The 15,892-nt window shown below is 47.0% G+C and overlaps 1 protein-coding gene across 5 annotated transcripts in view; it reads right to left on the bottom strand.

Annotated features, from left to right (window-relative positions):
• Positions 1–15,892, bottom strand: part of LOC146870432 (E3 ubiquitin-protein ligase TRIM39-like) — a 438,014-nt gene that overhangs the window by 383,422 nt on the left and 38,700 nt on the right. The window contains exons 1-2 of one of the 5 annotated variants that reach the window (XM_085640919.1): positions 11,457–11,562; positions 5,012–5,088 (exon numbers count right to left, since the gene is read on the bottom strand). The exons of 2 other annotated variants lie outside the window; for them this stretch is intronic. The gene's annotated coding sequence lies outside the window, so the exon portion shown is untranslated. Of the gene's footprint in view, positions 1–5,011; positions 5,089–11,456; positions 11,563–15,892 lie in introns of those variants that run through there. 2 more of the 5 variants (XM_085640917.1, XM_085640921.1) reach the window with 2 other exon arrangements.

The raw sequence follows: 15,892 nt of genomic DNA, 5'->3' as shown, positions 1-15,892 counted from the left end.
GTCTCATGGTGTGATTCTAGGCAGAAAACAGTATTCCTGGGTGATACCAGTACACCTTAACTTATGGTTTAGACATACTCCATAATATATTTCAAGTTCAAGGCACTTAAATATCTTCCTTAACATAAAATGTAAAACACAACTTTTAAAGTGGTAGGAAAATGTACCATGCTATTTTCAAATGTGTTTGCATTTGCCTCTCATTTTTGAGATAGTGATTTCTGCTGAGTGCTAACCAACACAGTTGAAGAACAGAAACTGCCCTTTCTTAAAAGTGCAAGTTTTACAAAACAACAGCAACACAAATTAAATCTGACAACAATTCCTGTGTGCACACAGACTCATGGTGTGATTCTAACCACAATGCGATATTTTGTTTGGCAAGTTGAAAGCACATTTAGTACTGTGGTGGAGTAAGTGATACTTACTGTGACAGCCTGACACTTTTTTCTTATATTTTAGACAAGCAGAAAAGAGCACATGTCCTAACAGCTCCTTGACACCATGACCATGTGTTACAAAAAACAAGCTGCCCCTTTCCTGCGAGTGCAAGGGTAATAGAGCAAGACCAACACAAATTAAATCTCTGACAACTAATCCTGTGTGCACACTGTCTCATGGTGTGATTCTAGGCAGAAAACAGTATTCCTGGGTGATACCAGTACACCTTAACTTATAGTGAAGACATACTCCATAATATCTAACATGTTCAAGACACTTCAATATCTTCCTTAACATAAAATGTAAAACACAACTTTTAAAGTGGTAGGAAAATGTACCATGCTATTTTCAAATGTGTTTGCATTTGCCTCTCATTTGTGAGTAACTGATTTCTGCTGAATGCTAACCATCACACTTTAAGAAAACAAACTGCCCCTTTTCTGCGAGTGCAAGGCTAACAGAACAAGAGCAACACAAATGAAATCTCTGACAACTAATCCTGTGTGCAGACAGACTCATGATGTGATTCTAGGCACAAAACAGTATTCCTCAGTGATACCACTACACCTTAACTTACAGTGAAGACATACTCCATAATATCTTACAAGTTCAACACAGTTAAATATCTCCTAAAACACAAAATGTAAAGCACAACTTTAAAAGAAGAATCACAATTCTAATATTTATATCAAAAATCACCACATACATCCCCTCTCAAACTCATAACTCACCTTTAAAATTAGTTAGTTGAGAAAGAAATGTGGCACTCAAACAGCAGATTATCAGAGCCAGAATCTCAGAGCTGTACACCTCTCTCCTCTCACTACAACCAGTAAATGGCAATGTTTCCCTCTCTTTTTTCACACATATACATGTTAATGTAAAATCACAGTCCTTCCCACATTTTTTCAAATGGAATCACACATTTCTATTGGTTGCAACTTTCAACCCCTTTCCAAATCATCCCTTCCCCCAACATGACTTCTGCCTGCTACCATAGCAACAGGTCATGGAACACTGGTGTGAGCAGAGAGGTCAGAAGTTCAGCACACAATGTTTCAAATCCAAAGAGCAAGAGTGCTTGACTTTTCAAACCTAACAGCAAATCAAAAGTAATGTTCAGTGGGAACACATTTTTCTGTACCAATCCAAAACATGCTTTTAAAAATGTAAACATACAGCCTAGTTTTAACTGTAAAATGGTTTGAATCAGCCAATGAGTTCTTTTTATTAAAAAAAAGTATGTATGCCTCAATTTTTCAACTGTCTTTCTTTTCATATTGCCATACTACTGAAAGACACCTCCTGAGTGCATCCTGTTCTCCTTGAAAGATGTTCAAAGTGTGGATTGTAGGTCATAGCTATGTCTTCTGGAGTGAAAAGTATGCAGAAAAAAGAGGTATTTTCAAAGACCTTGCTTTGCCAAATGTAGACATTAAATGGATTGGTCAGAGAGGATTAAAGTGGCACCAATTAATGCCTTTGGTGAAAACCTTTCTACATCTTCCACAGCCTAACCTTATTATTCTGCACTGTGGTGGAAATGACCTAGGCACTTTAACTGGGGTAGGTCTGGAAATGCTTATTAAGGACACCTTTCTGCAATTGATGTCACTTTTTCCACAAACTGCCTTTGTATATTCTAATATATGCCAAAGGCAAAAGTGGAACTGGTCCAACCAATTTTGTCCGCAGATTGACAAAGCAAGAAAGCACGTCAATAAGTCTGTTTCTGCTTTCCTCAGAGACTATGGTATGGGTTCTATATACCACAACAACTTGCGTTACAACATGCAAGACATTTATAGAGGAGACGGTGTACATTTCAATGATGAAGGCAACAGAGTCTTCCTCTTGAACTTAAGACTCTGCATCGGTACTTACTTGTAGGTACCGAAAAACACTCAATGAACACAAGGGCTCTTTTTAGAGCCACCTAATATCTAAACACTTTAACTTGATTTTTATTTCTATTTTTTTTAATGTTTTTTTTCGTGTGCTCGCAGAGTGCGCGCACCTCGCGATGTTTTTAAAAAAAATTAAAATCATTTTTTTTGCCCTTCGTGGTCCTACTGTGACCCCCTGACAATGGCTTGGGGGTCAAGAACTCCCTACTCTGCCCCCTATTCACGTTCTCCACCTTTCCTTTTCAGTGCGACAGACAAAATGGCGGCCGACACTTCCTGATTTCGACCGATTCGAATGTTTACTGACATCTAACAACCAATCAGAATTACGCTCGCGCACGGTAAGGTGCGCGCACAGGGCTTGCACGGTGCGCGCACCCTGCGCGCGTATAGATATTGATATGCTTTTAAATGCTATTTTCTCAGGAAATACTGAACAGATTTACACTAGACCTGCAAAAGGCACTTCCTTGACCTTATGGCTACCTCTCTGCCAAATTTCAAGTAATTCTGTTCAGCCGTTCGGGCTGTAGCTGCGACTAAAGGTCCTATGGAAAAATGCATGGGGAAAACGCGTTTTGGGACCCCCCTTTTTTCTCGGCCCCCACTTGACGAATCACCCCGAGACTTTCAGGGTAGGAGCTGAGCGGAGCGCCCCATTAGTTTTGAAACTTTCGCGAGGATTCGTCAACCGGCGCCAAAGTTATTCAAAATAGAATTTTCAGATTTCCTATGGAAACACGGTCCTAACTATAACTATCTACTGGCGACCGCCAGTAGATATATATATATATATATATATATATATATATATATATATATATAACTTCCATCATATTTATTATATATACTGCTGTGTAATTTTGTAATAAAGTGCCTGACATATATATATATATATATATATATATATATATATATATATATATATATATATATATATATATATATATATATATATATATATATATATATAACTTCCATCATATTAATTATATATACTGCTGTGTTATTTTGTAATAAAGTGCCTGACATGGATCTTGGTGTTCAGAGTCATAAACATACATACATACTTGTATATATTCACTAAAAAAACAAAGGTTACAGGGATGTTATAGTTAGGAATTAGCTTTTTTCAAAATCTTATAAAATTCACTGAAAAAACCAAAGGTTACAAGGACATTATAGTTAGCAAATAGAATTTAAAAAATCTTTGAAATTCACACAAAAAAAATAAATTACAGGGAAATTATAGTTAGGGTCAGATTTTACCCTTACAAAACCAGAGAAATTCAGCCGTTATAGTTACCCGAGTTAATCATAACTCGCACCCCCACAATGCACTGCTTACGGCCTCACATATTACATCACTCATGACATGGTCATTGACATCACAGGCTTTATGGTTGAGCGAGTGGGTGTATGTGTAGATCTATGAATCAGTGAATGGGTGTCTAAGTACTGGTACGGTTCTTTGAATGGGTTTGTGAATGGTTGTGTGGGAGTGGCATTGGGTGTATAAAAGATTCTATACTGGTGTGAGTGGGTTCGTCCGATTCTGTGAATGATGTAATCACTGATGCCATCAGTGATGTCATATGAGATGTCATCAGTGATGTCACTGCCCACGTCATGAGTGATGTAATATGTGAGGTCACAAGCAGTACATTGCGGGGACGCGAGTTATACTTCACTCAGGTAACTATAACGGCTGAATTTCTCTGGTTTGTGTGTGAGTAAAATCTGACCCCAACTATAATTTCCCTGTAACCTTTGGTTTTCTTAAGTGAATTTCTAAGGTTTTTTTAATTCTACTTGCTAACTATAACGTCCTTGTAACCTATGTTTTTTCAGTGAATTTCTAAGGTATTTTAAATGCTAATTCCTAACTATAACGTCCCTGTAACCGTTGGAGACTGGGCCTTCGACTAGCTCTCAGGAATTCCCCTGCGTAGGACTTACAGGAGGCACCATGAGTGCTTCTTGGCCCCAAAGGTCGCTCTGGAGCCCAGGGGACTTTGTCTCCCAACTATTAGTGTGCCAAGAGACATATTTGCAGAGTGGTGGAGAAAGGGATGTGTGAGACTTACTTGAGGTAACAGGAGGGGTAATTGGCCACCAAGGACATCCTTGGTGACCAGCTACCCCTCCCATTATCTCCAGTAAGTCCCGTACTGAAGGATTGCTGAGATCTGATAACAGGCCACGCCCCTTTTCTCCACCACATTGCAAACACAACTCCTGATGCACTACTAGTAGGGGGATGAAGTCCCCTTGGCTATTGAGGGTCCTTCAGGGCCAACTTCCCCTCCTGTTACCTCCAGCAAGTCCAACACAGTGGGTTTACGTAGAGGTTTCTGGTGGCCACGTCCTCTTTCTCCTCCACTCTGCAAAGGCGCCTCCTGGTGCTCTACTATTTGGGGTATGAAGTCCCCTTGGCTCTTGAGGGTCCATGGGGACCAACTAGCCCTCCTGTTACCTCCAGTAAGTCCCACACAGCCAGATTGCTGAGAGGTAGTTAGAGGCCATGCCTCCTTTCACCACCACTCTGCAAACGGGCCACCTGGTGCATTGCTGCTTGGGGAATGAAGTCCACCTTAGTCCTGAGGGCCTTATTTAAATAAGGCCAGATATTATAAAATAAGAAAACAGAGTTGTTTTCTTACCTGAAACAGATGTTTGATGGTACAGACACAGCAGCAGCAATGGGAGAAGTCGTGGCAGGCACGGGAGTGCCATCATTCTGTGAAAAGGAGAACAAATCCCACAAGTTACTCTTAGAGAAAACAGTGAGGAACAAAACACTGCAGTGACTGAAATGCCTACACGTCTCACTTAGGTTTGTGTGCAGAAGACTGCAATATTTGTTACGAGTTGCCATGCGCTTGCTCGACCACGGGAGGCAGTTGTGCATTACCAAACTAATTTTTCAAATAAAAGTACATTTATTCTTTTTTTGAAGTATTTCGATAAACGGATCTTTTTTCCCTATTGCATGCCGTTCTTTGACTAAAGTGTTTGCAGGTTTCCGTCGGGAGTGACCTCACCAGGTAATACTTCATTGGGGTCCTTTGCTGCTGCTGTTTCGGATGTACTTGTCATTGTATTGTTTTTTGTCCCGTTGTTCGAGGTTTTTGTTTGTGAAAGATCCCTTCCTGATTCTTGAGATATGCAGGCTTCTTCCAACGTGTTTATCTCTGTGTTGGGTCGCTTGGGATTGTTGGGTAGGCGGGCTTGTGATTGCCATCCAGTGTTGATCCAAATAAGGAATATAATTCTGATGTCCGTAGTGTGATTTTCTTTCTTGCTTTTCTTTCCTGCTTTTTTTGTCTTTTCGATTGCGTAAGAGCTATAGACTGTTCTGATGTGGATTTTTCTACTACCGGTTGCCCCTTTTTTACTCTGCTTGTTTTGGGGTTCTTTTGAATCTTGCGTAGTGATTGTGGGGTCTCCTTGTTGCTTTGTGCAGGTATTTAACAAGTTGTCTGGCTTAGTGAGCGAACTGTTTGCCTGTTTTTCCTTTCTGAAATGAAACATTTGTTCTAATATTGCTGGGAGGAAGCTTAGTTTATCAATTATGGGACCACATGGGCATGTTCCTTGTGGTGGAGAGTGATTTGCCTGAACTTGTTATTAAAACAGTCAATTATTCTAGCTTGGTGTTGATTCCCACAATGTAGGAAACTATGATTTTCATTAGTTCAATCTGAATGTCTTGTTTGCGGTATTGCATTGTGAGTGCCTCCGTTTAGGATTGTAGAGTGTGTAGTACTGTGTTAAAAATGTCAGTCTGATTGCACTTTCCACTGGGCTGCCGCTGGTGTGTGGATTTTGACTCGATGGGTGGAGCTTCTTCTTGGTTCAGGTTTGATGTGTTGTCTGGTTGATGGAGGAGAGTGCTGCTGGAACTGTCAAGAGAGGGTCAGTCTGACTTGCTGTTTTTTTTATAAAACAATCATCGAAGCTCCCCACGACGTTTTCAGATGGTGTCTTAGGATCTTCTTTTCTGCTGTGTTCTTTGTCGCTGACCAGCTGATACATTGTTTTGGCTCTAGTAGCTTCTGAGTGGTCCTCGTTTGGTGACCGAGTGAGTGATCTCAGCCATTCACTTTCGAGGTTGTCCTGCTGGGTCTGTATAGATGCTTCGGACCCCTGAGATGTTTCTAGTTTTAGAATGGCTCTCGGAATGCAGTGGGGTGGATTTAGCACCTCTGCATTTGAGATTGTTTCTGAGGATGTTATGCTTTTGTTCATATCTTCTTTATCCTCAAAGCTTATGATCCTCCGAGGTGGCTCTCTTGATTGTTTCTGTTAGGGCTGGCTCAAAATGAAGCTCAAACTAAAGGTTGTCACCCACCTACTTGGTTTTTCTGTATGAATCTGAGCTTCCATGGTTGTAGTTTTTTGGGTTGGTTTGATGGTGCTTGTAAGCGTAGTTCCTTCTTTCTTTTAGGTATTGTGTGATTCCTCAGCGCCTTGATTGCTGTAACACGCTTGATCACGTTGTTTTTTTAATTGCATCTCTTGTTGGGATTGGGAATGTGATATTCTCTGTGGGGCTAATGGGGTTAGAGGGCCAATTACATCTTCTGGCATTGAATAAATTGCAGCCATTGTGTCAAATATGGAAAACAAATGGTGATATTAGGGGGTTTCCATGTGTGTTTCGGGCTTCAGCAGGTTTGTTGGCATTATTGATTTGTTTAAGGGTGTTTTTTTTTTATCTCTGCCTTTGACTGGAGCCCTTCTGCCTGGGGCTTGCCTTATTTTCCCTGATCTCAATTTTTTTTTCCTTTGGCTTGACTTAATGATGGTGTTGGTATTGACTTAAGTCCTGATCTAGCGGTTCTGAGATGTTTTTGCAAAAGTGCCAAAAATGAGATCACCACTGTGGGCTGTACGAATCCTCTGCGCCTAACTTTATGGTGTAACTGCTGCTGCACCTTTCACCATTCTCTGACACCTCCAACATTGCTGCCAGTGGCGGCTCCGCTGCTAAGGCGGAGGAATGTCGCCCCACTGCTTGTGAGCAGTGCAAATACAAAGTTATTATCATTTTATGTTTACAGGCCACGACAGTAATACTCACTTTGCATGTTCTCCATACAGCCTGCATTACAGCCTGCATGAAAAACATGCTAAGGCCCCCATTTTCTGGCTGAGCGCCGATCCACGTGCATACCAATCGCAATGCTTCATTGGAGCGTTGTGATTGGTCAGGGGAGCCCGGTTGCTTCCTTGTTCCTGTTCGGCGCCAGTGCAGTTCTGATGCAGAGGAGAGACGCGACGGCTATAAGGTAAGTTGTTGTTATTTTTTTTACATCCTCCCTGCCACCCCCGATCGGTGCCAGCCGCCACTGCTGCACCTGCACTTCCTATCCTCTGTACCTCTTTCACTGCACCTGCTGTATTTGTTTCCACTGCCCTGCACCCTTTGTTCTGCAGCACCTTTCACTGTTCTCTGACACCTCCTATGCTGCTGCACCTGCACCTCCTCGCCTCTGCACCTCTCTTTATGCTGCACCTGTTGCACATTTCACCATTCTCTGACACCTGATATACTGCTGCACCTGCACCTCCTATCCTCTAAACCTCTCTTTGTGCTGCACCTGCTGCTGCTTTGTCCACCATTCTGTGACACCTCCCATACTGCTGCACCTGCACCTCATAACCTCTGCGCCTCTCTTTATGCTACACCTGCTGCTGCACCTTTCACCATTCTCTGACACCTCTCATACTGCTGCGCCTGCACCTCATAACCTCTGCGCCTCTCTTTATGCTGCACCTGTCCCCATTCTCTGACACCTCCCATACTGCTGCACCTCCTATCCTCTGCACCGCTCTTTATGCTGCACCTGCTGTGGCACCTTTCACCATTCTCTGACACTTCCCATACAGCTACACCTGCATCTATCTTCTCCACATCTTGTTATGCTAAATCTGCTGCTGCACCCTTCACCATTCTCTGACACCGGCAGCTCCTATCCTCCGTGCCTCTCTTTAGCTGTACCTGCTGCTGCACCTTTCACCATTCTCTGACACTCCCATACTGCTGCCCCTGCACTCCTATCCTCTGCGCCTCTCTTTATGCTGCAGCTGCTGCTGCACCTTTCACCATTCTCTGACACCTCTCATACTGCTGCACCTGCACCTCATAACCTCTGCACCTCTCTTTATGCTGCACCTGCTGCTGCACCTTTCACCATTCTCTGACACCTTCAACACTGCTGCACCTCCTATCCTCTGCACCGCTCTTTATGCTGCACCTGCTGCTGCACCTTTCACCATTCTCTGACACCTTCAACACTGCTGCACCTCCTATCCTCTGCACCGCTCTTTATGCTGCACCTGCTGCGGCACCTTTCACCATTCTCCGACACCTTCCATACTGCTGCACCTGCACCTCCTATCCTCTGCACCGCTCTTTATGCTGCACCTGCTGCTGCACCTTTCACCATTCTCTGACACCTCCATCACTGCGGCACCTGCACCTCCTATCCTCTACACCTCTCTTTATGCTGCACCTTTCCCCATTTTCTGACACCTCCCATACTGCTGCACCTCCTATCCTCTGCACCTCTCTTTATGCTGCACCTGATGCTGCACCTTTCCCCATTCTCTGACACCTCCCACACTGCTGCACCTGCACCCCTATCCTCTGCACCTCTCTTTATGCTGCACCTGCTGCTGCACCTTTCCCCATTCTCTGACACCTCCTATACTGCTGTATCTCTGATTCCACGGCATCTGTACCACTTGTTTTGCTGCATCTTCATCTTTACCCATCGTATTCTACAGCTCTTGCATCTCTCATTGTGCTGAAGGTCTTGCCATTTTTCTGCATCTGCACTGCATGCCACTCTCATTATGCTGCTCATAATAGTGCACCTCTCATCCATGTGTTCTGTGACTCACTCACACATCCATCCAAGCGTTTTCTTTAAAAAGCCCAGACCTATTATCTTTGCCAATGATTTTTATGTCTTTCTCAATGATCTTTATTGCATAGAAAGGGGCCCCTATCATGTCCGTGTATAGTGCTTTGCTGCTTCATACATACTTATCCCCTTAGCACCACATCTGCCTAGGCTCACCCTCTGATTCTGTGTCTACATTCCATCATATACAGTGCTCCACTGCCTTTCGGCAAGAGTCACACAACCACCACACACTCACATACACAGCCACCTCCCATCTCAGAAGCACCTCCCTGCCTTCCATCATGTACAGTGCTCCATTGCCTTTCTGAATGGTTCACACAAGTACCACACACTCACACACACAGCCACCTGCCATCTCAGGACCCACCTCCCTGCCTTCCAGCATGGACGGTGCTCCTCTGCCTCCTTTAGGATAGGATCACCCAAACACCACACACTCACACACACAGCCACCTGCCATCTCAGGACCCACCTCCCTGCCTTCCAGCATGGACGGTGCTCCTCTGCCTCCTTTAGGATAGGATCACCCAAACACCACACACTCACACACACAGCCACCTGCCATCTCAGGACCCACCTCCCTGCCTTCCAGCATGGACGGGGCTCCTCTGCCTCCTTTAGGATAGGATCACCCAAACACCACACACTCACACACACAGCCACCTGCCATCTCAGGACCCACCTCCCTGCCTTCCAGCATGGACGGTGCTCCTCTGCCTCCTTTAGGATAGGATCACCCAAACACCACACACTCACACACACAGCCACCTGCCATCTCAGGACCCACCTCCCTGCCTTCCAGCATGGACGGGGCTCCTCTGCCTCCTTTAGGATAGGATCACCCAAACACCACACACTCACACACACAGCCACCTGCCATCTCAGGACCCACCTCCCTCCCTTCCAGCATGGACGGTGCTCCTCTGCCTCCTTTAGGATAGGATCACCCAAACACCACACACTCACACACACAGCCACCTGCCATCTCAGGACCCACCTCCCTGCCTTCCAGCATGGACGGGGCTCCTCTGCCTCCTTTAGGATAGGATCACCCAAACACCACACACTCACACACACAGCCACCTGCCATCTCAGGACCCACCTCCCTGCCTTCCAGCATGGACGGTGCTCCTCTGCCTCCTTTAGGATAGGATCACCCAAACACCACACACTCACACACACAGCCACCTGCCATCTCAGGACCCACCTCCCTGCCTTCCAGCATGGACGGTGCTCCTCTGCCTCCTTTAGGATAGGATCACCCAAACACCACACACTCACATACACAGCCACCTGCCATCTCAGGACCCACTTCCCTGCCTTCCGTCATGGACGGGGATCCTCTGCCTTACATGCAACGATACCAATCAGCAAAGGGGAGGCCATGGACTTTTTAAGTTTCTGTACAGAGGAGTTAAAGATTACATGGTGTTAAAGCCAGAACCCATCTGTTTGTCCGTTCCTCTTTCCGTCAGTCACCTTGGCTAGCTACGTGAGCCTGCATCTGTGATTTGTGACTGAACATGTGTGTTGTGGATCTGCGTGTGTCTGATAGTGTTCTCTCTCTGAGCCTCACAGTGTCTGTGTGCATCGGTGACTGCATGTCTGGTGCTGGTGGTCCATGTGTCATGATATTTATAGGTCATGTGTGCACTGATACATGTATGCCTGGACTGTGTGTGTTTCTGTCTGTGTGTTGCACCATGTGGGTATTTATGCATGTAGGTGTTTTGCTATAGGTGTGCTATATATCAATATGGATGTCGCTATCTCCATAGGGGTGCACATCTATGTGATCAATGCCAATATGTGCATGCACAGGACAAACGTCGGGCCAGTTGGCTCTGTTGATTCTTGTTAGAAGAGGCACCATAAGTCGCTCTAATGGCTAGGTCCAAGTGTCTCCTGCCTGCCTGTATCCTTCCAGATTGTGACTACCAGTTGTTTTAAACTTTGCTACGGTGCACAAGGTAAAGTGCTTTGCAGGCACAGCATGTGATGAGCTTGTCAGGGAGCAGTTGGCTCTGTGCTATGCTTTACAAAAGACGTCAGTGTGGTCTGGGAGGGACAAAAGTGATTTGTGCCATTTTTACAACAGGTTTGTATATGCGCGTTGAGATGCTTAAAAATATGCAGGACATGAAATTAATGTTGATAAATGGTTACTCACCTGCTTGCAAGACAAGCCCCTCTCTGGGCTCTCAGCTAACCGGGTTCAGCAAATAAACGTCTCTTTAGAGTGGCCAGGCTGCAGCTCTGGAACAAGTAGCAGGGAGAAGGGGCCAAAGTCTGAATTCAGGCCTTGTGGTGATTTCCACATGTAGCAAGGTAAACAGTGTTGTTCAGAGAAAACACAGTTAAATACACAGCTGGGCTGTGGCCAGGCGCCCTGAAAGTTCACGCTGGCTTCATCACAGCTTTTGTATCCTCACAATAAGGGATGACTGTGCCCGTGATATCCTGGTGGGCTTCGGCTGCTGATTCTCCTCCAACAAAGCACTGAGAATAAGGCACATTTATGCGCATCTCGACTTCTTTCTCCCACCCGCTCATAAAATAAATGGCGAAAACTGTTGCAACTCTTTTTCAAAAGCTGGGATAAAATGAGTACTAATTACTGTGTGAATCAGGCCCTGAATTACTTTTTCCATAACTAGAAAAGAGGGCTACCTTCTGCCACCATTCAAAAAGTGACACTTGTCCCACCCAGGAAGTGATGTTGCATCACTTTAGAGGGTTGGGGGGGGGGGTAGAGGGGAGGGGTGGGAGTTACGCCACCATGCAAAAAGTGACACTTGTCCCACACAGGAAGTGATGTTGCAGCTGTTACCAGGACTTCAGAGCCCCTGGGGTCCCTTTCTGGCAGTGACATCACTTTCGAGGGTGGGGGGGTAGAAGGGAGGGGTGGGAGTTACGCCACCGTGTTGGGTCATATGTGTTGGGACATCACCCCGGTCATGTGCTAGTCAGGTGCTCAAGGTTCTATCACATGGTTAGGATGCTGTCATAACAGGTATGGGTCCCAAGGTACCTTGTCGAGGACTTTGTCACGGGTACATTTGCAACACTCTCGCAGAAGCATAGTATGTGAGTCTCTAACAAAGGGATCCTGGGCATGTTCAGCCAGCCGACACCCACGGACCCTTCAGCGGTCACCGCTGCCGGCACACCTACACCACCGCCAAGAACACGCACCCAGCACAACCCGCCCACAAGAACACAACCAAACTGAGACCCTGCATTGCATCCCCCTCAACATCCGATCCCTCCACAAACATGCCACTGAAATCTGGGACCTCATGGACAGCACCACCCCGGCCGTAGCGTTCTACAACGAAACCTGGACCAACACAACCTCTGGACTGGAGATCGCCATCGCCATTCCCTAAAGATACAAGATCTCCAGGAAGGACCGCCCTACCCGGCTGGGAGGAGGAATCGCCATCGTCTACAAATCCACCCTCCACCTGAGCACACTCACCGGCGAGCCCACGGACCTGATGGAATACCTCCACTTCAAGATACTGGCCAGCCCCACCACCACCCTCCGAGGAACCCTCATCTATCGACCCCCTGGACCCCACGGACCTTTTGCCAACTCCATCATGAACATCATCTCCCTGCAGGCCATCGCATCCACCAACTACACCCTGCTGGGAGACCTCAACTTCCACATCGACAACCAACTGGACCCCAACACCACATCACTCCTGGACAACCTCCACAACATTGGACTCCGCCAGATCGTGACCGAGCCCACGCACTCAGCAGTACACACCCTCGACCTCCTCTTCACTACAGGAAACTCCATCACCTTTTCAGCCACACTACCGAACTCCCATGGACTGACTATCGGTGAGTCCACTTCACGTTCAGAACACCCACCATCCACTGACACCAGCACCTGCTCCCATTTAGAAACTGGACCAAAATCACCGACGACCAACTCACCTCCTCACTCAGCAACTCCACCCCAACCATCGCGGAAAACGATGACCCCAAGACTGCAGCCCGAACCCTGTACAGATGGATCGCCAACAGCGCCAACATCATAGCCCCACTCAAGAAAAACAACAACACCCGCGCCAAGAAAGCCAGATGGTTTACCACCGAACTTTCAGAGTCCAGACGCACTTGCCGCTAACCTCGAAAAGGCCTGGAGGAACACCAAGTCCACAGAAGCCCACAACAACTTCAGAGCCGCCACCAACGCCCACCACCGATTCATCAGAGAAACAAGGAAAAAAGCAATTGAAGACAGAATCTCCACACATGCACCCAACAGCAAAGAACTCTTCAACATCATCAAGGAGTTCGCCCAACCTACCAGCGAGTCTACTGACATTCCTCCCTCACAAGACCTCTGCGATAAACTCAGCACCTTTTTCCTCAACAAAATCAAGAGCATCTATGACAACTTCGACAAAGACAACCAGCACACTGAATCCTCAACAACCACCACCGACACCCTGAAGCCAGCGATCGACAACTGGACAGCCCTCACCACCGAAGACACACTAAAGACAATGAAGTCAACCCACTCTGGGGCCCCCACGGACCCATGCCTTCGCCAAATCTTCAACAGAGCCGCCAACACCTTCGCACCCATGCTCCGCCACACCATCAACCGCTCCCTGGCAACTGCCTCGTTCCCTGATGACTGGAAACACACCGAGGTCAACCCCCTCCTGAAGAAACCCTCGGCGGACCCCACCGACCTCAGACACTACAGACCCATCTCCCTGCTCCCATTCCCAGTGAAAGTCATCAAGAAAGCAATCAACAGCCAACTCGCCACATTCATCGAAGAGCACAACATCCTCGACTCCTCCCAATCCGACTTCAGAAAAAAAACACAGTACGGAAAACACCCTCCTCGCCGCAATAGATGACATCCGCACCCTACTGGACAAAGGAGAAACAGTTGCCCTCATCCTGCTCGACCTCTCAGCGGCGTTCGACACAGTCTCTCACCGCACCCTAATACGCAGACTCCACGACACAGGGATCCAGGACAAGGCCCTCGAATGGATCCGCTCCTTCCTCTCCGGCAGAACGGAGCTGGTCAGACTCCCCCCTTTCCTCTTGGACCTTACAACTACCACCTGTGGAGTCCCCCAGGGGTCCTCCCTCAGCCCTACGCTCTTCAACGTCTACAAGGCTCCACTCGCCCCCATCGTCAGAACCTATGGACTCAACATTGTGTCATACGCAGACGACACCCAACTCATCCTCTCCCTATCCAATGAACCCAACACCGCCAGATACAACTTTCAAGAAGGCATGGAAGCCGTCGCCAAATTAATGAAAAACAGCTGCCTACAACTAAAGACTAACAAAACAGAAGTGCTCATCATGGGCCCAAACCCCAACGCCTGGAACAACACATGGTGGCCCCGCGCCCTCGGAAGCCCGCCCACCCCCACAGACCACGCACGCAACCTGGGAATCATCCTAGACTCCGAGCTCAAAATGGAACACCAGATCAACTCTGTCTCGCCCTCCTGCTTCCACACCCTCCGCCTCCTACGTAAGACCTTCAAATGGATCACCCTTGAACACAGAAACACCGTCACTCATGCCCTGGTCACCAGCGGACTTGACTACGGCGACGCACTCTACGCCGGAACAAAAACCTCACCTGCAAGCTACAGAACATCCAGAACGCCGCCGCAAGACTGGTCCTCAACCTGCCAAGACACTGTCACATCTCCCAGCACCTGCGCACACTCCACTGGCTCCCCATCGAGGCTAGAGTCACCTTCAAGGTGCTCACCCAGGCACACAAGGCCCTCCATGACGCCGGACCAACATACCTTAACAGCCTACTCAAATTCCACGCACCCTAAAGGACCCTATGATCACCCCAGCTCTCCTACGCTGTGGTTCCCCGTACCAGAAAGACCAGATGAGGAGGCCTCTCCTTGTCCTTCCTCGCGGCTAGAGCCTGGAACGCCCTTCCGCTCCACCTCAGACAGACAACATCACTCCCCATCTTCGCAAGAAACCTCAAAACCTGACTCTTCAACAGACCCCCTCCTCGATGGACCGGAACCGGCATCCCTCCCACCCCCAGCGCCTTGAGACCCTTGCGGGTGAGTAGGCGTGCTTAAACTCCTGATTGATTGATTGAGCCATAGTCATGAAGACTTTCAAAATAAAATTGCGATACAAAGGATCACAGGGATTCCAGAGGCAATTTTAAAATCACCACTTCAAATCCAATGGGAAAAAACAGCTCGCAGTAATCTGGCATTGAAGCACACCCTGGCGGCATTCGGCAATCAGGGTGGGAACCCAATGATGAAGCATGTCATCTATTAGGTAGGCGATTGAAGGTTCTTTTAGAACACCCTGTGGGTTCCAAGCCCTTGAAGCACATCAGAAGGGATAGAAGGAGAAAGACTGGAAGTAACCAAACTACAAATAGGTACAATACCCGTTCTCACTTTGTTTCTTTTTTTGATTTTGGCTGAGAAGACAAATGGGCCACAACTTCTTGCTCTCTTGTTGTTTATGGTCAACATTTAAATTCACCACATCCTATGTCACCGCTTGCACCTCCAGGTGCGTACGATCCCACCAGCCCTGCGTCAAGATTATAGC

The sequence above is a fragment of the Triturus cristatus genome, chromosome 1_1, assembly GCF_964204655.1.
Source record: "Triturus cristatus chromosome 1_1, aTriCri1.1, whole genome shotgun sequence".
Taxonomy (NCBI): domain Eukaryota; kingdom Metazoa; phylum Chordata; class Amphibia; order Caudata; family Salamandridae; genus Triturus; species Triturus cristatus.
Note: the sequence above shows the minus strand (reverse complement) of the source record. Positions and strands in the feature narration are given on the sequence as shown.